The sequence below is a fragment of the Peromyscus californicus genome, unplaced genomic scaffold, assembly GCF_007827085.1.
Source record: "Peromyscus californicus insignis strain IS unplaced genomic scaffold, ASM782708v3 Scaffold_20__1_contigs__length_68692818, whole genome shotgun sequence".
In the NCBI taxonomy this organism is placed as follows: Eukaryota; Metazoa; Chordata; class Mammalia; order Rodentia; family Cricetidae; genus Peromyscus; species Peromyscus californicus.
This window is the reverse complement of record NW_026294503.1, coordinates 38,866,817-38,890,758: the sequence shown is the minus strand read 5'-3', so window position 1 is coordinate 38,890,758 and position 23,942 is coordinate 38,866,817. Positions and strand designations below refer to the sequence as shown.

General features: G+C 49.6%; 1 long non-coding RNA gene across 1 annotated transcript in view; it reads right to left on the bottom strand.

Moving 5' to 3' along the window:
* Positions 1-1,155: 1,155 nt before the first annotated feature.
* The window catches only part of LOC128116592 (uncharacterized), a 38,544-nt gene continuing 15,757 nt past the window's right edge, over positions 1,156-23,942 (bottom strand). The window contains exon 2 of the long non-coding RNA XR_008220533.1: positions 1,156-2,254. This is a non-coding gene — a long non-coding RNA (uncharacterized LOC128116592). The remainder of the gene's footprint in view (positions 2,255-23,942) is intronic.

The following is a 23,942-nucleotide window of genomic DNA, read 5'->3' as shown; positions in this document are numbered from 1 at the left end:
GACTGTTCCTGGAGAGTTGCCGGTCTCCAGTCCATGTTGGAAGGTGAAAGGAAGCGGCTGGAGTCTGGTGTTAGCAGAGGATGGCAGCAGAGACAGCAGTGGACTGATCCTTCAACCAGCGACAAGGGGACAGGCAGGAGAGAGTGAACAGGAAGGAAGGGACGGACAGGAAGGAAGGGACGGACGGGAAGGAAGAGATGGACAGGCCGGAGAGGGTGGACAGGCACAAGGGGGTGGACAGGCAGACAGGAAGGAGCAGACAGGCAGGAAGCGGCGGACAAGCAGAAAGGGGTGGACAGGGAGGAAGGGGCGGACAGGAAGGAGGGTACTGCTGCATTTTCTTTGGATGCTTTCTATCTGGCCCCCCACAGGACCATGTCCCCATACTGAGCGAGGGCTGTCCCCTTTCAGTTAATCCATTTTGGCACACGCCTTTAATCCCAGCACTCGGGAGGCAGAGCCAGGCGGATCTTTGTGAGTTCGAGGCCAGCCTGGTCTACAGAACGAGATCTAGGAAAGTCACCAAAACTACACAGAGAAACCTTGTCTCGAAAAAAACCAAAATAAAATAAAATAAAACCTCATAGCCCACCTCCCAGTGACACACCTCCTCCAACAAGGCCACACCTCCTAGTCCTTCCCAAATAGTTCCACCAACTGGCGACCAAGTATTCAAATCTATGAGCCTGTGGGGGCATTCTCATTCAAACCACCACAGTGAGTAAATGGATGTGAAAGCTGACGTTGGATGCAGAGCTGGCAAGAGTTCTGCTCGAAGTCCAAACCCTTCCTGCTTGTCTGGAAGCGGGTGTGTGTGTGTGTGTGTGTGTGTGTGTGTGTGTGTGTGTGTGTGGTGTGTATGTCTGTGCCTTCTTCCTTCACCCATACCGCACAGCATGGTTGCCTTTTTTTTTTTTTTTTTTTTTTTTTTTTTTTTTGGTTTCAAACTGTATGGCCGTGGCAGGCTTCTTGCTAACTGTTCTTACAGCTTAAATTAATCCATTTCTATTAATCTATACCTTGCCACGTGGCTTGTGGCTTACCGGTACTTTACATCTTCCTTATCCTGATGGCGGCTCGCAGTGTCTCCCTCCCTCAGCCTTCCACTTCCCAGCTCTATTCTCCTCCTTGTCCCGCCTATACTTCCTGCCTGGCCACGGGCCAATCAGTGATTTATTCATTGACCAATCAGCAACACATTTGACATACAGACCATCCCACAGCACCTCCCCTTTTCTTTTCTTAAAAAGGAAGGTTTTAACCTTTACACATCTCCAAAGTCAGCTTGGTATATTTGGGAATTTGGGCGTAGCTTCTCTTACTACTTCCTGCTGGAGGGGGGCGATGTATCTTCTGGGGAAACAAAGAAAATTTTAGGATCATGGAGTAGTCCGTGAGGCTGTATCATCTGAGCCAGTTGCCTTGAAACGGTTCTGGATGTTGGATCATCTGGGCCATGGTGTCATCGGAGACCTTTCAGGTGGTCTTGGCTGGTCAAACCTGATGTGTCTTAATCTGGAACAAATCCATAGCCTCTGGCTTTCTGTGGAAACAAAAGCAGAGTCTCCTTTCCAAAGTAACATATCCTTATATCCAAATTTTGAAGTCAAGGTACCTTTAAAATATACATTTTGGCATAACTCAACAGCTTTTGTAATCAAATGTTTTTCTTCAGTTACGAATATCAAAGAGAACATAATCCAGATTCTTTGTGTGGTAGCCATCTTTACGTGGCTTATTTTTTTTTTTTAAGAAAGGAAGAAAGAAAGGAAGGAAGGAAGGAAGGAAGGAAGGAAGGAAGGAAGGAGAGAGAGAGAGAAAGAAAGAGAGAGAGAGAGAGAGAGAGAGAGAGAGAGAGGAAAGGTCGTGGAATACGTATGACATGAAAGCAGAGGAAGGCATTATTGGGGGAGGAGAAAGCATGGTTGCCTTTTATTGATGTACATGCCCACGACCCCCACACTTGTGCCCTGTCCCATCCTTTCACGAGCTTCAGCAGCTTCCACAGGTATTTCTCCTGGACACTTCTGTGGGGTCTGTTCCATGGCTATGCAGCGCAGACATCTTCAATACAGGAGAACTCCACACAGGCAGAGCCCCTGCTGCCGTCAGCACAAAGCGATCAATGGCCTCCTCTTTAAACTCGTGTTTTCGAAGTCTTGATGGGACAACGGTATGATCCGTTTGCTGGTGTCCGGTCCCCGCAGTGTTCACTATACCTCGTGAGCATAGAACTCCAGCAGACCCCTGGGATCTAAAAAGATGTCATGAACGACACCAATATGGGAGAGTGAGATTTACACAGCTCCTCCATCGTTCTTCTGAGATGGGAAGACATTTGCTCATGAGAGGAAAGCAGAAGAGAGAGAAGAAGGGGCAGAGTTTTACGTCAGGACGAAGGACGTCACCAAGGGGCAGGATTTCAAGGGGGCGGATCAGAATATTAGTAATGGTAACATACACTTTTAATCCCAGCACTCGGGAGACAGAGGCAGGTGGATCTCTGTGGGTTCAAGGCCAGCCTGGTCTCCTGGGCAGCGGTGGTGCATGCCTTTAATCCCAGGACTCGGGAGGCAGAGCCAGTCAGATCTGGTCTATAGAGGGAGATCCAGGACAGGCACCAAAACTACACAGAGAAACCCTGTCTCAAAAAACAAACCAAACCAAACAAACAAACAAGGGCAGCCTGGTCTACGGAGTGAGTTCCAGGACAGTTAGGGCTGTGTAGAGAGACCATGTCTCAAGAACAAAGTTCAAGTTCTTCCTAAGCTACATATTGAGTTCAAGTCCAGCCTGGGACATATGAAAGTTATTTATTTACTGATGTCATTTATGGGGCATGAGGAACAAACCATGAGGCACAACAAAACCCATTTTAAAGTTTATTAGGGAAGGGAGAAAGATGGGCGTGAGTAGGCCTACCAGAGAGAACGTGTGTGTGTGTGGGGGGGAAATGGGTGGAGTCTGTTTTTAAGGGTCACCTCGAGCATGTGTATGGGAGCTCACATAGCTACGCCACACATGCGCATAGATTACGTGACCACACTGTGCCCAGATTACATTGGACATAAGGCCCTGGAGTGACTAAGTATTTTGCCTGACTGATGACAGCGCAAGCACAGTCATGTGACTCCAGAAGCGGCTAAGAGGGTGTCAGGAATAATAACAATGAGGCTTTGTATCATTCAGTCAGTCAGTCAACCAATGAAACTGTCATCACATACTACAGAGATAGAATCCGTGTGAATGATTTGACATGACATGAGATAAGAATAAAAGCATGACGTCAGACATGATGGCATGCACCTGTAATCCCAGAACTCAAGATATGAGGGCATGAGAAGAGCAAGTTCAAGGCCAGCCTAAGCTACATGAGACCCTGTCTTAAAACAAAACAAAACAAATAACAATTACACACACACACACACACACACACACACACACACACACACACACACATAAGCTAAAAAGACTCACTATGACAGGTCAAGAAAAGAGGATGAGACAAGGCCTGTCTGATTCTCCAGGCCCTGCTCTCAGGCACCCCAGGAGTCTTCCTAATGTTTGACCATCAGCCTTTTTTCACACATAACAGACCAGTCCTGGTATCTTTGTTCATTCTTTTTCACACTCACTGGTTCATCCAGCCATTCACTCAGAATCACAGACATCCCACCTTTAGCAGGCCCTGGGACAAGTCACGAATCAGGCCAAGGATGTTGCCAGCCGGGCCACAGCAAGACAGTGAGGAAGAGAGACAGGGCTTGGGTCCCAAATGCCCTGGTAGGAGCTTCCTGTCATTATCAAGAACAACAAAACAAATAGCAAATCCCTTTCCCTCCTTGTGCCTCAGTCTCCTCAACTGAGACACAAGAGAAAACTAATTGCATCCTGGAATCTCCGAGCTCCCCTCACCTTGCCCAGGAGATCTCTTGGTCCTTCAGCAGAAGATAGTACCATGCCCCCTAGAGGACTTCAGAGAAATGGCGGGGCTAGGCGATGGTATCATGCCCCCTAGAGGACTTCGGGGAAATGGCAGAGCTAGGCCCCAACCTTGTTTCTCCTTGAAGAAAAAGTTTGTGTCTTCCCTGGGGCAGATGGGAGCTTCACTGCTGAAGTCTCTGAAGGTCATGCAGTGATATCTTGGCACTCAAGGCATTTTGCCTCCAGGGGAATACCACACACATAGGCAGTGCAAACACATGTAGGAAGCAGCAGAGTGGGTGTTATTTATTAAGTGGCGCAATGTTATTCATTAAGCAGCGCTGTTTACCATGCGAGAAAAGCCACAACAGAATCCACTATAAGAATTTATTAAGGGAAGGGAACAGAGGGGCATGCTAAGGCCTATGGAAAGGTCGTGCAGGAAGAGAGAGGAGGGATATGTGGAACCCGTTTTTTATAGGTTCCCCCTGCACATGCACATATGTGCTTACGTCACTACGCCATGCGTGTGCATAGATTGCATGATCGTGCTGCGCACTAAGCCTCTTGCTTGGCTACTGGACAGCGCATGTGTGGTCATGTAGCCGGAGGAGTGGCTAGGAATTATAACAGTGGGCACATGGAGAAGGCTGCCACTGAGTAAACAAACCACAGAACTGGGGAGGCAAAGGAGTCAGGATCGAAAAAAGTTCCAGGCTAGCCTGGTCTACATAGTGACTAACAGGCTAGACAGGGCTCCACAGGGAGATCCTGTCTCCAAACAACAGAAAAGGCTCAGGGGTAATAGCCCTTGTGGCCAGTTGTAAAGATCCGACTTCCGTCCCCAGGACTCATGTGGTGGGAAAAGAGCACTGACTCTTGTAAGTTGTTCTCTGGCCTCCACGCACACACAGTGGCATGGTTCCCCCTCCAAATAAACAAATAAATGTGACTTTAAAAATCTGATCAGGAGGCAGAGGCAGGTGGATCACTGACAGCTGAAGGCTAGCCTGGTCTATATAGTGAGTCCCAGGTCAGCCAGGTCTATGTAGTAAGACCCTATTCTAAAAATAATAATAATAATAATAATAATAATAATAATAAATTACATTAAAGTTTTTTATTAAAAATTAAACAACAGTGTGTGTGTCTGACCCTAAGGTGAGTTCCGGCCTGGAAGGAGGGCTGCCCGCTCCCTGCTGTGCAGGCTCCAGCTCTGAGCTGCTGGGAAACAGCCTGTTGCTCCCAGCCCTCAGACTGCCCAAGGGTTTCAAAGAACAACCCAGGAGTCCCGGCTGATTATTCAAGTAAGAGCTCCAACCCTGGACAGTAACAGCACATCAGAGATGACACCCCTGCCCCCACCCCCGCACCCCCTACACACACACACTCTCACACACACATTCACAGTGTGTGTCACCACACAAGCATCAGGCTGTTCTCTGCTGTGCTACCATTGTTAACTGGTAATGGTGTGTGTGTGTGGTGCAGAGCGAACAGCTGTGCGATTTGGTTGCTCTATGGATACAGTGAAGCCGCTCCAAATTCGGGTGACTTCCGTACAGACACTGACAGTGACTGAAGTTCATAGGAACCAGAAAACCCCTGAAGAGAAGAAGAAAAAGAAATTGGGGGAATTCAGGGCTGGAGAGATGGCTCCGTGGTTAAGAGCACTTACTGCTCTTGCAGAAGACCTGGGTTCTATTCCCAGCACCCAACATGACAGCCACCTGTAACTCCAGTTCCAGGGGATCTGACATCTGACACCTGACTGACCTCGGCCAGCTCCTGCACACAGGTGGTGCATGTACCTACATCACACACACATACATATAAAATAATTTTTTTTAAAAAAAAGTTGTTTTGAAAAATGTTAAAAATTGTGGATTTCACACTTCCTTATTTGTAAACTGACTGCAGGGCTTGGGGGGATGGCTCAATCTGTAAAACCACCTGCTGAATCAGCAGGAGGACGTGAGTTCAGTTCCCCAGCACCCATGTGAAAAACTGCAGTGTGGTGGGACACAACCGTAACCTCAGCACTGGGGCAGGAAGGACACAGGCAGACCCCGGAGTGCACTGGCCTGCCAGTCTAGAGCCATCAGTGAGTCCCACGTTCAGTGAGGGATTCCACCTCAAAAATAAAGGGGAGCATGACAAAGCAAGACATCTGATGTCCACCTCTGGCCTCCACACACATTCACAGAGAGAGACCCAGCTATAAAAAAATTACTACAAAGCTACTGCACAGACTGAGTGGTAAAGAAATAGATGGATGGGATAGAATTCTAAATCGGGCGGGGCACACGCCTTCAATCCCATCACTCAGGTGGCGGAGACAGGTGGATCTCTGTGTGTTTAAGGCCAGCCTAGTGTACACATGAAGTTCCAGACCAGTCAAGGCCTTATCTCAGAAACAACAACAAAAGAATTCTAGGTCAAGTCAGAATTAAGTTTTTTGATTTTGTTTTTTTGTTTGTATGGTTGGGTTTTTTTTTTTTTTTGGTTTTTCGAGACAGGGTTTCTCTGTGTAGTTTTGCGCCTTTCCTGGAACTCACTTGGTAGCCCAGGCTGGCCTCGAACTCACAGAGATCCGCCTGGCTCTGCCTCCCGAGTGCTGGGATTAAAGGCATGCGCCACCACCGCCCGGCTGTTGTTGTTGTTTTGAGACAGGATTTCTCTGTGTAACAGTCCTGGCTGTCCTAGAACTTATTCTGTAGACCAGACTAGCCTCAAACTCACAGAGATCAGCCTGCTTTTGCCTCCTGAGTGCTGGGATTAAAGGCACATACCACCACCACCGCCTAGCTCAGAGTTACGTTCTTATTGAGTTAAGTCAGCAAGTCTATTGATCTTTGACAAAGGTAGCAACAGGGGCGAAGAGTCTTTTCAACAAATGTACTGAGACAACTCGGCATGCAAATGAACGAAGCTGAACTCCTATTTCACACTACGTACCAAACAAACAAAAGTCTCAAAATAGATCTAAGACAAATACAAAAGCAAAAACTGGGGTATTCTAAGAGGAAAACGGGTGAATCTTTGTGACCGGAGGCTTTGGCAATGGCTTCTTGCAAATGATAGCAGAAGCTCAGGCAACATGAAGGAAACACATAAAGAAAGCTGGATTCCATTAGGAGTAGAAACTGTGCACTGGGGATGTGGATCAGCTGGTAGTGTGGTGTCCTGTATACACGTAGCCCTTGGCTTGACCTCCAGCACCACACAGGTACGGTAGTGCAGTAATTGCAATACTTGGGAGGCAGGAAGATTGCAAATTCCAGGCCAGCCTGGGATACATAGTAAGATCCTGTCTCAACCCCCTCCCCCAAACAAAATGAGACAAAAAAGTAGATGTGCAAAGTCCCTGCCTCCAACTAAATGCGAATCTAGAAGTGAGATACCTCAGTCATGTGACAGTTGTACATTTAGTACCAAGTGTGATGGTGTGTGCCTGTCACCCCAGCACTCGGGATGGGTGAGACAGGAGGATTGCCCTGAGTTTGAGCTCAGCTTGGGCTAGCTAGTAAGTTCCAGGTCAGACTATCTCAAAACAAACAGTTACATAATTGCACACTTAATGTTTTGTTTCCCCTCAGAGAAAGCAAAGGTCTTATGACCCTCACAGGTAGGGCAGTTCTGCCTGGGTACTCACATGGCCTCAGAAGGGTCAAGCCTGGGCTGGGCTGGGCTGGCCTCATCTGCTCACAGCCAGGTAACTGTGGCATTCAGCAGAACCTGGTGCCCACCCTGTGCCAACCCTTACTCCAGGAGCTTTCTGGCCGGGGGTCTGACCTCCAGGGCTCCAGGAACTGGCTGCTTGGTCCCCTGTCACACACCACTGTAAGAGAAAATTCAGGCATGACATGGCGGCCAGCCTACCTGGCACACTGCTCTTCTAAATAAGAAGCGTGGCACACCATGCTCTGAAAGTCAGAACACTGAATTCTAAAGTAGCGTGAGTAGCTGGTCGCTGTCCAGTAGCGGACACGTCTGCGCTGTCCACGTCTCCTTTAAAGTGCTTCTTCCACACAGAGACCCTGGTGGTCCGAGCACCCACTGCCCAATCAGAAGGAACGTGCTAACCAATCACGTTGATAAGCTTTCCCTCTGTAAGTGGTTCTTCACGCACAGTAAGGCAGACCCTGTTCCCTAAAACTGTCTCCAGAGTGGTTGATCTCTATACCCTTTACCGACACACCTCAACTGGAATGCACTGAAAAGTTCAGTCAGCAAGACAAACAGTATGCATTGTCACAGAGTTGTCCTGCGTCCTAAGACAGTCACGGTCCCCAGCATCACCTACAGCTCTGCAAACACAAAGCTAAGGCCGTGAGAGAATACGTCCCCAAGCCAAATACGGAAAAAGTAGATTCTCCAGGCCACCTCCCACACCTGGCTTAGTAGTCCAGTGGCAGGCAGAAGATGGCCAGATCTGGCTCAAGCCTCAGCTCTTCACTTAGCACCTGGGTCCACTCAGCTGATGGCTCTGCCTTGGAGACCCCAGTGTCCTCATTTGTGACCTGGAGATACTGATGTTACTGCCTTGGAGGCTGTCAGGAGGGTCACATGACCTGAGGGAAGAGACCTTTAGTAGAGAGCTTGCCCTGACCCAGAGAGCTACCGTGGGCTGCCCGCACTCTTAAGATAGCCCCAGCCTCCCAGCTGACCCTTCCACTGTGGGCGTCATCGAGGACCCTGTGACCTGCCCACTTACAGCCTCAGCATCTTCACTGACACCCTCTCTCCCCCAGGAACCCCTGAAATGAACCCCGTCTTCCCAAATGTGAACAGGTCGTCACATCCTGTACCCTTTTACTGTTGCCGCTTGTATTGCATCCCACCCCCAAATCTGTGCCCAGGTCATGCAGCCACAGGTACCGTAGACAAGATCCTAACAGAAAAAGGATCTTCAGGGGGGCTGGGGAGAGAGCTGGGGAGTGGGTGCAGTGCCAGCCACTCAAGCATGAGGACCCGACTTCCATCCCCAGCACCCGAGGAAAAAGCCAAGGGTGGAGGTGAAGGTGTGCACTTGGAATCCCAGGGCAGAGACAAGCAGATGCCTGGTGCTTGCTGACCAACCAGCCCAGCCTGATTAGCAAGGCCAGGTCCTAGTGAAGGACCCCATAGCCACAAAAACAAAACAAAACAAAACAAAAAGCCAGATATGATGGTGCACATCTTCAATCCTAGCACCCGGAAGGCAGAGGCAGGTGGATCTCTACAAGTTCAAGGCCAGCCTGGTCTACAGAGCAAGTTCTAGGCCAGAACTACATGGTGAGATCCTGTCTGAAGAAAGAGAAAGAACAGGAGAAAGAGGATAGAAGGGTGGGGAGGGGAAGGAAGGGGAGGGGAGGGGAGGGGAGGGAGAGGTGGGCTACTTTTGTACTGTGGTGAAGCCAGAGGACTGCAGTCATAAGGCTGATGGGAGGGGAGGGGAGGGGAGGGAAGGGGAGGGGAGGGGACGGGAGGGAGAGGTGGGCTACTTTTGTACTGTGGTGAAGCCAGGGAACCGCAGTCATGACTAAGGATGATGTCACCCAAAGGCCTGTCTTCGCCACTGCCACCACACCAAGAAACTATGAGAGGTCATTCAGCAGTCATGAAACTATAAACAGCTTCAGAAGGGAGCCATGGGTGGGGCTGGAGAGATGACTCAGTGGTTAGGAGCACTGGCTGCTCTTGCAGAAGACCTGGGTTTGATTCCCAAAATCCAACATGGCAGCCCATAACTGCCTATGAGTCAGCTCCAAGGGGTCTGATGCCCCCTTCTGGCCTCTGAGGGCTCCTTAGAGCACGTGGTGCCCATGAACTCACACAGGCACACACACACACACACACACACACATATATATGTGTATATATATATATATATACACACACACATAAAGAAAAAACAAAGCTTTGAGCCCCAGAGGCCACCAAGCTCTCAATAAGGACATCTCTAAGAGCACTGTGGTGGTGGCAGATGCTGAGCCCTTGATCATCAGTCATTAAGAGCACTTGCTGCTTTCACAAAGGATCCAGGTTCAGTTCCTAGCATCCACATTAGGGCTCACAACCATCTGCAAATCCAGTTCCAGATCAGTGACCTCTTCTGATCTCCTGGGGCACCAGACACACATGCAGTGCACATACATACATACATACAGGCAAATGCTCATACACATAAAATAAATCTTTAAAATAAGCAAATTGTGTGTGTGTGTGTGTGTGTGTGTGTGTGTGTGTGTGTGTGTGTGTGTGTGTGTAACTGGTTTTTTAAAACAGGGTTTCTCTGTGTAACAGTCCTAGCTGTTCTGGAACTTGATCTGTAGACAAGGCTGGCCTAGAACTCATAGGGATCTGCCTGTCTCTGCCTCCCAAGTACTGAGATTGATGGCATGGACCACCATCACTCAGCTAATTTTTTAAATGAAGAAAGGAAATAAGGTCTTTGGGCATAAAAAATAAAATCTCATCTTTTGCAAGAATATGGATGGAACCAGAGATGATTGTTAAGTCAGGTACAGAAGACATTGAATATCTCCTTATAGTGGACTCTAGATTAAACAACAACAACAACATGGACGTAGAAGGCGCTTTATAGGACGAGAAATGAAACATAAATAAATGGAGGTGGAACAAGGGAGGGTGATGGGGACATGTACAGTGCACACGCACAAACTAGCCAGCGAAACCCATTATTTTGTACAAGTAATTCACCACCAACAAAAAGTCCCATTAAAATTGAGAGAGGGACTGGAAAGAGGGCTTCACGATTAAGAGTGTTTCCGGCTGGAGAGATGGCTCAGGGGTTAAGAGTAGTTTGTATTACTCTTATAGAGGACCCAAGTTCGGCTCCCAGCATCCATGTTGACAGCTCACACTATCTTGTAACTCCAGCCCCAAGGGATCTGTGCTAAGATGCACTGTGTTCTGTTCTGAAGTGAAATGTGCCAGGTGATCTCTGTGAAGGACTTCAGGCTTTTTTCCTAGCCTGAACATGGTGGTTGGTTAGTTTGTGATATTGGAGACTGTGCATGCTAGCCAAAGGGTCTTTTTCACTTTTTATTTTGGTCTCACTAAAGCATACACCACCATTCTAGCTTAAACGGGGTTTTGCAGGATGAGTAAGAGTTTGACAGATGGCTAAGAGTTTGACTCCCTTCTCTCCATGTCTGAGTTCATTGCTCTAACCATGTGTTCATTCGTCACCTGTATGGTAAACAACGTTTGCTCTTACTTGGTCACCAGAATGCGGTCCCCCTGGGGAGCACACCCCATTTATCTCTATCCCACTCCTAGTTCCTGGTGGCCCTGGCCCAGTCTCAGCCTGAGTTCATGCTCCATAGAGGTCTGTGAGCCAAGGTTCTTCTAAGTGTTAGTGGCTTTGGAGGGGGACTTCCAGGAGGAAGAGGAGAGCGGATGTACCCCTCCCGGGTTAGTGACAATGGGGCCAGCCAGCTGTGCGGCCAAGCACGCTGTTGGGGAGCTGCAGCTGACTCCAAGTCCTGGTGGCTCTGCTACTTTTCACTCAAGAGGCATGGCTACATGACAAGCTTCCCACCCCCACCCCCAGCCCTCCAAGCCCCCCCTAAACCCCCATCCCTACCCCGGCCCCCCACCCTGGCTTCCAACCTTCCACCTTCTCCCTGGCAATGACAGCATTGACCAGCAGGGGGCACCATATAGCTGTCTGGGAAAACTAGGCCCAAGTCCATCCCCACAGAGCCCCCAGGAAGTGCCTGGGCAGGGTTGGTCGTTGAGCATGGAGCAGACAGTCCCCGGGGGACCGTCTCAGATGGGAGCAGCTGTGATCTTGGAGTCACCATCCATGAGCCATCGCCCAGGGTCACACACAGGCCGCGCTGCCCACGCAGGGTGCCTGCCTTCCTGCTCTTGTCTCCTAAGGGATGTGATGCCGCAGAAATCACTTCCTTTCCAGGACCTGCTTCTTGCTTTTCAGGAAGTCCCGCTTCCCCAAGGGTGTCCCCACGCTGAAGGGCAAGGGGACAGCTCCAATTGTGCAGGGCCTCAGACTGGCCATAGCCTGCTCCATGGAGTGGAGGACTTCTTTCCCGGTCCTACAACCTGCTGACCTGGGCAGCCACCCTGTTCCAGCCTGACCTAGACTGTCAACAGCTTCCTCGCCTGTTAGGTTTTAGAGTCTAGGCCTAAGACCTGAGTGGAACCCTACAAGATAACACAAAGAACCTCTCACCTGCCCACGATGTGCCCGGCACATCTTACCTGGCTTTGTCCCACCTATGATCTCCCCAAATGAGCCATGTGGCTGCAGGAGCACACACACACACACACACACACACACACACACACACACACACACACACGGGGATGGAAAGGGAGTTGTCAGCACAGACTCCACACACCACGCACCATACAGGCCCCTGTCAGCCCACCCGGTGTGATCTTCCTGCGAGGCTGGCTGGCAGAAGGGCACAGGGCTACAGTCAGTTGAGGGGTGGTATAATGGTGTTCAGCAGGCTCCCAGGGAGGCTGCTGGTATTGGGCAGAGCGGCCCGGGGCACAGATGAAGTCACAGCTGGGGTGGGTGGCTTCTGGGAGTGACTGCAGGAAGCTGGTTGGAAGGCTTGAATCCATTTTCTTTTCAAGGTGAAAAAAAAAAATGTGTGGGGAAGGGCGGGCAGGAAGGAGCCAGACAAAGGAGGCAGAAGGTACTTTGTCATCGAGCCACAAACAACCAGCAAGAGAAGCCAGCATCCCCATAGCAGGCTCCGCCCCGATCCAGCAAGACCCTCACCAAGGTCACAGACCAGAAAGCGAGGAGGGACAGAGGGGATGCCCAGATGTGAGGATGTGAGGATAAGGTAACATCCCCTTACTAGGGATGTTGACCAGGGATGCTGATCCGGCCCTGATAGCCTGAGTCCTTTGTGAGAAGGACAGGGACACAGGGTGAGGGGTGAAGGTCTGGTCCCACATGCCCCAGATCTTTGTGGTCCTTGACCATTAGTCTGCCTCTTCATCATTCTCTCCACTCACTGGAAGGGACAGCTGAGGCCTAGGGACCAGGCCCTTGCTCTCCTTGGCTACTTTCCAAATTATGTCTGTCACCATCACAGCAGGAAACAGATGGCATGGAAGGACTTTGGCTAAGGGGTTGTTGGCAGGTCTGAGAGCCAACAGAGGAGGCAGCACCCCAGAAAGAAAGGCCACCCAGGGTCACCCAGGCAGTCAACAGGGGAGTCCCAGGAGGCTGTCATCTCAGGTGTCACCTAGGGGCTACTATTCTTTTAAGGGATTGCTGCTTCAGCACGTGCACAGCAGCTCTCCTGAAGTTGAGACCTTGGAGAACTAAGTCCCAGGCTTGGGGGAGAAAGAAGGTGGGCCAGGTGTGTGCATAGCCCCTAACCTGGGCTTTAAAGGCAGCTGGGGCTCCATGGAGGCAGCCTGTATTGCCACCCAGCCGGTGCTTGCATACAGTAGGTGCTTAATGGTATGAATAGAATGCATGGGTAGGTTCCTCGATGAAGGAAAAAGGAGAGGTAGAAAATAGTTCTTTGAGGCGCACTGTGCACCCCCATCCCTTACCATATTGATACTGCAGCCTTAGTCTCAGCCAGGAGGAAGTGACTGGGTTAGACGAAGTCTTGAGGATGGGACTCTGATCCCAGAGGATGAATATCCTTATGAGGAGAGATGATCGACAGTTTAGACTCTCCACCATGTGAGGACGCAGTGACAAGGCCACCATCCATGAGCTAGGAAGCAGGTCTCACCAGAAACCAAACCAGTAGGACCTTGACCTCAGGCTTACAGCCCCCAGAACTGTGAAGAATAAACGCTTGTCGTTTAAGCCATGCAGCCCAAGTATATTGTTATGGCAGCCAGAGCCAGTTCAGGGAAAAAAAAGATGGTCAAGGTGGGAACAGGCAAGAGCGGCACCAATGCTGGTGTTTTGGTTAGGGTTTCTGTTGCTTTGAAAAGACACCATGGCCACAGCAGCTCTTATAAAGGAAAGCATTTAGTTGGGGCTGGCTTACAGTTTCAGAGGTTTAGTCCATTATCATCATGGTGGCAAGTAGGCAGACATGGTGCTGGAGAAGGAGATGAGAGTTCTACATCTTGATCCACAGGCAGCAGAAGCAACTGTATCTTACACTAGGTGTAGCTTGAGCATATAAAACCTCAAAACCCGCCTCCATAATGACACACTTCCTCCAACAAGGTCACACCTCCTAATAGGGCCACGCCCTATGGGCCAAGCATTCAAACACATGAGTCTATGGAGGCCACACCCCTTCAAACCACCACAGCTGGTGCCTGGGCAGCCCCTGGTGTCCTGGCTTTATTTCTGTTGCATTGATAAAGTATCCTGACAAAAAAGCAACTTAGGGGAGAGAGGGCTTATTTGACTTACAATTCCAGGTTACTACCCCTTATTGTGAGGAAGTCAAGACAGGAACTTAAAACACCATATTCACAGACAAGGGTAGAGAGAATAAACACGGGTACCCTTGCTCACTTCCTCTCAGCTAGCTTTCTCCTCTTATACTGTTCAGGAGCCTGTGCTAGGGAATGGTGCCGCCCATAATGGGTCGGGGCTTCTTACATCAATTAAAGATCAAGACAGTTCACTGCAGACATAGTTACAGGTCAACCTGATCTGGATAATTCATCTCTTCCCATGGGGCTGGAAAGACGGCTCAGTGGTTAAGAGCACTGGCTGCTCTCCCAGAGGACCTAGGTTTTGTTCCCAGAGCCATACGGAGACTTACAACTGTCTGTAAACTTCAGTTTCAGGAAATCTAGTGCCCTCTTCTGTCCTTTACTAGTACCAGACAGGTACATGGTATATATCCATACACGTAGCATGTAGGCAAACCACTCATACACATAAAATAAAAAAATAAAAAAATAAATATTCCTAGGTTGTGTCAAGTTGACAACTAAAACTAATCAACAGCCAAGTGTGGTAATGCATGCTTTCTGTCTTAGGGTTTCTATCACTGTGAAGAGACACCATGTCCACGGCGACTCTTATAATGGAAAACATTGAATTGAGGTAGCAGCTTATAGTTTCAGAGGTTTAGTCCATTATCATCATGGTGGGGAGCATGGCGGTGTGCAGGTAGATATGATGCTGGAGAAGGAGCTGCTGTATGTTGATATGTAGGCAACAGGAAGTAGACTCTCACTGGCTATGGCTTGAGCATACATGATACCTCAGAGCCTATCTCCACGGAGACACGCTTCCTCCAACAAGACCACACCTACTCCAACAAGGCCACACCTCCCAAGAGAGCCACTCCCTTTGAGGTTCATTTCCTTTCAAACCACCACACCTTTAATCCCAGGACTCAGGAGGCAGAGGTGGGCAGCCACCTGTGAGTTCAGCCCACAAAGGCTACATAGTTGTCTCAAAAGATCAACCAAACAAACACAAACAAAAAAACTAACCAACATACCTGGTTCTGACTCCACAGTTCAACCACAGCCTGGGCCTGGATTTCAAATCTCCTGGGATACCAGGCAGTGGGAGGGGCCTTGGGAAGAAGGAGAACAAGGCCTGGCCAATGGTGTCTCTGTCCCTACCTTTGCCTATAGAGCACACCTTGGGCCCTCCGCTCGGTCCAGGCCTCACCTAGACTCACTCTGGCCACCCTGTGTGATCACTGCCCTGTCCCCTGAGCACCATACAGAGCCTGTGGTAGGCTGATAGTGCCTTGCAGAACTCACAACTACTCATGACCTTGGAACATGACCTTGTGCGGAACTAGAGACTTTTCAGATTCAGTGGGTTAAACTGAGACCACCCTGGATTAGGGAGGTCCTGTGTCCTATTATAGCTGATGTCCCTGTGTGAAGAAGAGAGACACAATCCAGAGGAGAGGCAAAGTGCAGATAAGAATGACAGCCACGCTGGGCGGCGGTGGCGCACGCCTTTAATCCCAGCACTCGGGAGGCAGAGGCAGGCGGATCTCTGTGAGTTTGAGGTCAGCCTGGTCTGCAGAGCGAGTTCCAGGACAGGCTCCAAAGCTACAGAGAAACCCTGTCTTTAAATAAAAACAACAAAAAGAATGACAGCCACAGTTAAGGAAGGCCCCTAGCCCCTCAGAGCTGGAAGAGGCAGAGCCTCTTCCCTAGAGCCTCAGGCAGGAGGGAGGGCCAGTCCTTCGGCTCACATTTCTGTCCCTACAGTTGAGGGAATGAATTTCTGGGTTCGGTCTGTGGCAGTGATTTTTACGGCAGCTGTAAAAAGAATGTGTGGCCCAGGTGGTTTCCTGCTTTGACTCGGCTCCCCAAACAGCCTAAGTTTGAGGCTGAGGGCTGCCGCAGTGGAACGGGAAGGGTGTGAGAATGGAGGCTGAGACCTCCTGCTGGAGCAGACCTTCCCCGAGTTTCCCTGCGGCCTGTGCCCGCCTCACACAGAGCTTCCTTCCCTGGCCTAAAAGCCATATTTCCTAACATACACTGGCTCCTCACCGGTCCACAGGGGACTAAAAGCAGGGTGGAGGTGTGGCCTCCCTGCCTGTGTCTCCTTTTCTTCCGGTCACCTGCTCACCTGTAAGGTCAACATCTTAATTGCTCAGAGTGTCTTTAACTCGTTCATCCCTCCTCAAGACTGAAGTCACAGGGACAGGAGTTACTGAGACACCATATACCATTCCGATCTAGAATCCCTTAAAAGTGCTGACAGGCCTCCAATGGGGCTCCTGAGCCTGTAGATTCCAGGATTGGATTCCAGGACCCACAGAGCCTCACAGGACAGCCCACCTTCAGCTGAAGGCAGCTACCAGAGAGGGCAAGGCTGCATCCTGGAGCAGGGGTAATTGCTCCCTATGAGGCAGCTTGTTCCCGCAGCAACAAGGATTTCTCCGGACCACCTTGCAGGGCCTGAGCTGAGATAGTGATGGGCAGGACCACACCTAGACCAGACTGCTTAGTGACACACCTTTTGTCCCCCCTGGATCCTCTATTTAAATCCAAAGCTTATATCAGCAACCCAAAGACAGACTTTGGGGTCACTGGATCCTTTTGTCTGTCCTTTGTTAATATCTCTTTAATTGGTCTTTGGGACAGTGGCCAAGCCTAGCCTGTTGGGACTGCCACAGTAGAGCTTTGAACCTAAAATCCTGGTCGCACTATTAGCCGGGACTCAGCACCGTAGGGATGTCGAGGCAGGCTTGTTATTGAGATGTGCAGCTCATGCTGACAGGCCACTTTGGCCTTGTAGAAACTTCCAGACTGCCTGCAGGGCCATCCAGGGACTCCCACAGCTCCCTCCCTGACTCCAGCAGTTCCTTAATCACTTTGGGCACCCGACTCCTGTGAGTCCTGCCAGGGGCCAGGTTGGCCTCATGTGTCACCACGGCTACCTGTTCATATTGTTATCTTATTACAGATGCCCAGAGAGGGGAAGCGATGTGCCCAGGACAGCAGAGTTTTGTGCTTCCCCAGGCTAAGAAGACAGGGAGCATGTAGTCTGAGTTGCTGGCCCACCCGAGCAGGCAGCTGGAGGCTCTGCTGGTTGCCATGGTGCTGGGGGAGGAGGAACAGATTCCTAAGCCGCATCCAAAAATACCCAGCCACCCTCCTTCCTCACACCCTTCCCTGAGAGAATGTCAAAGTACCCTTTTAAATGCACACCCCCCCCCCCCCCAGCTCAAGGCCACTTCCTCTCTAACCAAGGAAGTCAGGAAGCAGAGGGTTGAAGATGTGAGTCAGGTGACCTCACTCCAACTGGGGGATCTTGATTTCCTGGGCCCCTCTTGGTCCTCCAGCCTTGCTGAGGCTTGCTTGTGGAGCTGTCATGGCACATTGAGCCCATCTGCAGCCTTTGAGGTGCCTTGGGTGGTTAGCTGACCTGACCTGATGAGATGTAGCCCCTCCCCCATACATCCCAGTCCTCTTCCACCTGTGCCAACCCAGATCAGGGACCCTCTGCTGTTCCAGGTTCCCCTTTGTGGCCCAGCAAGCTCCCTGGCCTATGACAGACTTCAAGCAGCATGGACCCGGGAGCAAGTGGGGCTGAATGAATGCAGGCCAGGCTCATCTTGGGTTCAGAAAGCCTATTCAGGGGCACCTGCTTGTCTAGATCTTCAGGAGCCCAGGAGCCCAGGTAGCCCGGGGTATAGCCTGGCACACTAGGAATGAAGGACAGATAGTCATCAAGGTCCAAAACTGGGTGTCTGTGCCAGCTCTGTCCATCTGGCAGAGAATCAGACAGGTACAGCCCCTGGCCACAGGCAGGCTCTGCCCATGTGGAATCCACCTAAAAGATGCCAATCACCTGGGCATTCAGGGACAGCACTGAGAGGGCCTGGTGACTGGAGATATGTGAGACCAGGGCCACATTCACTGAGTGTTACGTTGCCCACAGGCCCTCCCATGACCATGGAGGGCCACAGCCCAAATGGGCAGAGAAACCTGCCAAAGCTTCCCCACGCTGCTCTGCATGGGGATGGCGCGTTCCGGTAGGTTTCAGCTCTGAGACAGAGCAGGGCCGAGTGTGGGAGGATCACGGTGCTTGCCTTGCACAGCTCCCCACGGGGTGACTTTTTATCCAAGAGTGTAGATTCCATTTATAGCTTAAAAGCGAATGGATAAACCCTGGCCACCTTCTGTCCCTCCAGAACAGTAGCTGCAAAGCTCCAACTAAGTCTCCTAACAAGCCTTCAGCCACCTCGGGGTTACCTGCCACAAGCCAGACCGCTATGGAGCACTGTCTTCCAGGCATAAAGGCCGTCATTTTCAGAGCAGCTGTGACTACTTGTGGATGAACCTCACGAGCTAGCTCATTAACTGCTGGTGTTCCCTCACAGGAGGAGGAGGGGGAGGAGGAGGAGGAGGAGGAGGAGGAGGAGGAAGAGGAGGAGAGACTGGGGAGGTCACTAGACCCCTACTCGATCTCAATCATTGTGCCCTGCAGACCCCAGTCCTTTGTATGTCATTCTGCCTTAAATTGCACATGACCTTGTGGTCACAGGAGACACTAGAGCAGTGGTTCTCAAGCTGTGGGTTGCTACCCCTTTGGGGTTGAACAACCCTTTCACAGGGCTGGCCTTAGATTTACATTATGATTCACGACAGTAGCAACATTACAGTTATGAAGTAGCAATGAAAATAATGTTATGGTTGGGGGGGGTCCCCACAACATGAGGAACTGTATGAAAGTGTCACCGCATTGGGAAGGTCGAGAACCACTGTGCTCGAGTGTACAGACCGTGGGAGGTTAACTGAAGCAGGGAGATCATAAGACCTTCCAGTCCTGTGGCTGGTTTGGGGTCACCCACGCTCCTGTAAGCAGCCCTTTCCCCACACTCTGTAGGTTCAATAAACTCACTGATTCCCCAAGTTGGACTTTGGTGGGACTCTACTTCCGTTCATCCTTGGCACCTAGAAGAAAAGGATGTACGTTTACGTCTCCCCAGAAAACATAAACTCACACCCTGTGTTAGGTCCTGCTTTGAGTACTGTGCAAAGTCAGGCCAGTACCACCCAAATTGCCATATAATGAGGCTGGCTTGAGGCTTACCCTCAAGAGAACAAGGTGGAGAGGAATGTGGTGTGTGTAGGGAAGCATTTGGGTGGGGAGTAGTCAGGGAGGGCTTCCTGGTGGTGTGTTCTTTGGGTAGGGTCTTGGAGCATGAGTAGGAGTTTGCTGGAAGGAAAGTGGCTTACTGGAGGGAGGAATCCTTGGTAGCAGGAAAATTGTAAACAGCCTTGAGGTGGGTGCTGTCTGCTCCAGAAGGAATGTGGGATAAACGAGGTGTTGGGGGAGAAAGGAGGTCAGGTTAGAGATGGAGGTGTAGAACCCCAGCTCCTAAGAGCCTGGACAGGCAGCAAGGGGCCTGAGGTTTTCCTCTAGGCGATGACTTTGGACTCACTTGTTGCTTTCTTTAACCGCGTAGATGGGAGGAGGCAGATGACAGACCCAAATCATGGCCAAATTAATCAAAGCAAGCAATTAATTAAAGCAAGCCTTTTTTTTAAAAAAATTCATGTACACAGGCTATCTCTCCCTAAAGATGAGATTCAAGAGATCAGCATTGTACATGGGTAAGATTCGGGTTTTTATACTTGGAGAGTAGGGGGTTTCTAAGTGAGGGATTTGGCAGGCAAACAGGCGGGGTCACAGAAGCAGAGCAGAATCATAACAAGTTGGTCATAACAACCTCCTGAAAAAAAGACATGGTTGCTGCCGGGCAGGGGTGGCGCATGCCTTTAATCCCAGCACTCGGGAGGCAGAGCCAGGCGGATCTTTGTGAGTTTGAGGCCGGCCTGGTCTACAGAGTGAGATCCAGGACAGGTGTCAAAACTACGCAGAGAAACCCTGTCTCGAAACAAAAACAAACAAACAAAAAGTGGTTGAAGGAACTCTGGCCAGCTGGCACGTGGCAAGCGTGGCTCTGGCAGGCCTTGTCCTTCTGCCATTCCCTCTGCCTTACTGAGAACTGTTAGACTCCATTCCTAAAGCTAGCCCCCAAGGCCTAGTCCCTTATTTGGCCACTTCCTCCTCCTGAGGCTGATTAACAAGGTCTAGCTACCCAAGCATTGAAGTCCAGCAATCAAAAGACCCCTTTGGCTCACCTAATTAACATGCCTAATTAAAATTAAACACATCATCCTAAGTGGGGGTTTTCCCTTATACTTTTATAAACTGCCATTTGCCTATGTGCCACATCTGTCTCCTCTCTATCCAGAGGCAGTCCTTTGTCCCGCTGGGACAAATATCCCTGTCCCCTTTTCCCTCATTCCCTTCCCTTTCTCCCTTGTCTTCTATCTACTGTCTTCCTTTGTCCCTTATTCCCTGCCTTCTGTCCCTCCAGGGCAAATAAATCTTTGTGCTGAGAACTTGGTCCTGGGGGTCCTGAGCTGATGCTTTTCCTTTCAGTGGTTATGACAACAGGTGGTCATAACAACCTTTTGAAACAAAGACGTGATGGCCGTTCCTGGAATAGGCAGTGCAGAACCATTTGTACTTCAGGTTACAGGTAGAGCATAGCCCAGTCCTTGAGAAACAGAGATTTAACCATAAGCAGGAATAAATCTACTTTGTCTTTACTATAAGACGGCTTTCAAGCCTAAGATGGAGGCAGGCTGGTTTATCAGCTGGAGCCAGGACTTTTGGCTTTGAATTCTGACCCAGGGGGTCTGGGTGGGGCTGGATCTCTAGGGTCTTTAAAAGTTCCCAGCAGATTCTGAGGAGCTCCACATGGGCATCAGCTGCCACTGCTGGAGCCAACACACAGTAGAACAGGTGCACCTCCCACCTGGGGCCCCTAGGTGGGTGTAATGGTTAGCTTTTGCTGTTGTTTTGTTTGTTTTTGGAAATATATAGCCATGTGTGGTAATAAACGCCTTTAGTACCAGCACTAGGGAGGCAGAGGCAAGTACATATCTGTGAGTTTGAGGCCAGCTTAGTTGATATAGAGAGTTCTTGGAACAGCCAGGGTGACATAGTAAGACCCTGTTGTAGAATATTACTTTAAAATGTGTTACATTTGTTGTGGAACATTTGCTTGTTGATGCAAAGATGTATTGCATTCTTTTGTGTTGCATTTGTTTAACTTGGTGAAGCTGGGTTACTTTGCACGTCTAAAACACCTGATGGCCTAATAAAGAGCTGAATGGCCAATAGCAAGACAGGAAAAAGGGTAGGCAGGGCTGGCAGGCAGAGAGAACAAATAGGAGAGATATGGGAGGAAAGGAAGAAGGAACAAGAGAGGAAGAAGAGCGAGCAAGAGAATAAGGAAAGCAGGATGCTAGGGGCCAGCCACCCAGCCACCCAGGCAACCAGCCACCCAGCCACCCAGCCAGCCATGGAGTAAGAGTGAAAGTAAGATATACAGAAGTAAGAAAAGGAAAAAACCCAGAGGCAAAAGACAGATGGGGTAATTTAAAGTTAAGAAAAGCTGGCAAGAAACAAGCCAGGCTAAAGGCCAGACATTTATAATGAAGAATAAGCCTCCATGTGTGATTTATTTGGGAGCTGGGTGGCGGTCCCCCCAAAGAGCACAAACAACCAACTATAAGACCCTATCTCAGAAAAATAAAATAAAATAATAAATAAATAAACAAAATATTGTAACAGGGCCCCAGACCTTAGCACAACTAACTCCATGAGTGCCGTTCAAGAGTGTAAAACTCAGCATGTAGACAGCACCACCTGCCAAAAGAGAAAACAAAGACCTCATCCATCAAAGTCCACAGTTCTGGGAAAGACTCTAAATGTACCAGTCTTGCTCTTGGCTTCTGTAGTTCCGCTTCTGGTTGACTATTCTTGTTACCTGAAGTATGTCAGCCCAGGACATGGTTTTTGTTCTTAAAAGCTCACCCTGAGAAAGGCTCAATGTTACACTGGGATCCTGAGCATCCAGTGTAGTCACCAGCTAGCTAATAAAGACTTTCTGGTGCCTTAAATCCACATCTGAGAGCAGTCTTCTTTGGTGGATATCCCACAACAAGTGTGTGTGTGTGTGTGTGTGTGTGTGTGTGTGTGTGTGTGTAGGTATGTATGCCCACTGATGATAGATGGGACATTGAATTCTTTAGAGCTGGAGTTATATAGAGTTGGATGTTGTTCGAATCTTAGATGGTTTTATAATAAAAAACCCAAAGCCAGATATCAGGGTGAAAGCTGAAAGATCAGAGAAGCAGAATAGCCAGCCACTAGTTCTTGCCTCTACAAAATCTTCAGCCTAAAGAGAGTGAGTTCCTGTTTCCTCATGTCTTATATTCCTTTCTTTGCCCTGCCGTATTTCTTCATGGGATTAAAGGCGTGTGTCACCACTGCCTGGCTCTTTTTTTCTCCTATACAGATCAATCTCATGTAGCCTAGTGTAGCCTTGAACTCACAGAGATCCAGATGGATCTCTGCCTCTCGAGTGATAGGATTAAATGTGTGTGCCACCACTCCCTGACCTCTATGTCTAATCTAGTGGCTGGCTCTGTCCTCTGATCCTCAGGCAAGTTTATTAGGGTGCACAATATATTACCACAGCTGGATTTTTTGTTTTTGTTTTTGTTTTTTAAGACAGGGTTTCTTTGTGTAGCTTTGGAGCCTATCCTGGAACTCACTCTGTAGACCAGGCTGGCCTCAAACTCACAGAGTGAGCCTCCCAAGTGCTGGGACTAAAGGCGTGTACCACCACCGCCTGGCAAACAGTTGGACTTTTTTAGGAACACCACCTTCCAAATAATGACAAGGAGACTTCTTATTAAGTATGAAAGCTTGACCTTAGCTTAGGCTTGTTCCCAACTAGCTCTTAAAATTTAAATTAATCCATTTATATTAATCTATGTTCTGCCACGTGGCTCATTACCACTCCTCAATACCACACAGCCTACTTCCTCTGAGTCTGGCTGGCGAATCCCTGTTTCTCGGATTATTCCCCCAAATTCCTCTCTCTCCCCAGAAGTCCTGCCTATCCTCTCTTGCCGAGCTATTGGCCATCCAGCTCTTTACTAAACCAATCAGAAGGTGCCTTAGGCAGTTGAGGTAAAACAGAGACATCTTCACACAGTGTGATCAGATATCCCGCAACAGTTACAGGTGTTTGTGAGCCGCCTGCTGTGGCTGCTGGGATCTGAACTCTAGTCTTTTGATAGAGCAAGAAGAACCCTTAACTGCTCAACCATCTCTCCAATCCTGATGATTAGTTTTAATTGTCAACTTGATGCAACCTAGAATCACCTGTGAAGAGTCTCGGTGAGTGGTTGTGAAGATCAGATTGGCATGTGGGCATGTCTGTGGAGGATTGTCTTGATTGCCCCCGCCCACTCTCGGGTGGCACCATTCCCTGCTCTGTGGCCCTGAACTGTATAGGAGTAGACAACGCTAGGAGCGTACCAAGCATGGAAGGCTTATTTCTTCCTGCTCTTGGCTGTGATGTGCCCGGCCACTTGCAGCTTCTGCTGCTGCAGCTTCCCCTCCGTGAGAAACCGTTGCTTGCAATTCAGACTGGGGTGACCACTTTCACTATGAGTGGGACACTGGCACCTGGGGTCTCCTAGTCCCTGTAGGTGTACGGTTAAAACCAGTTTAGGAA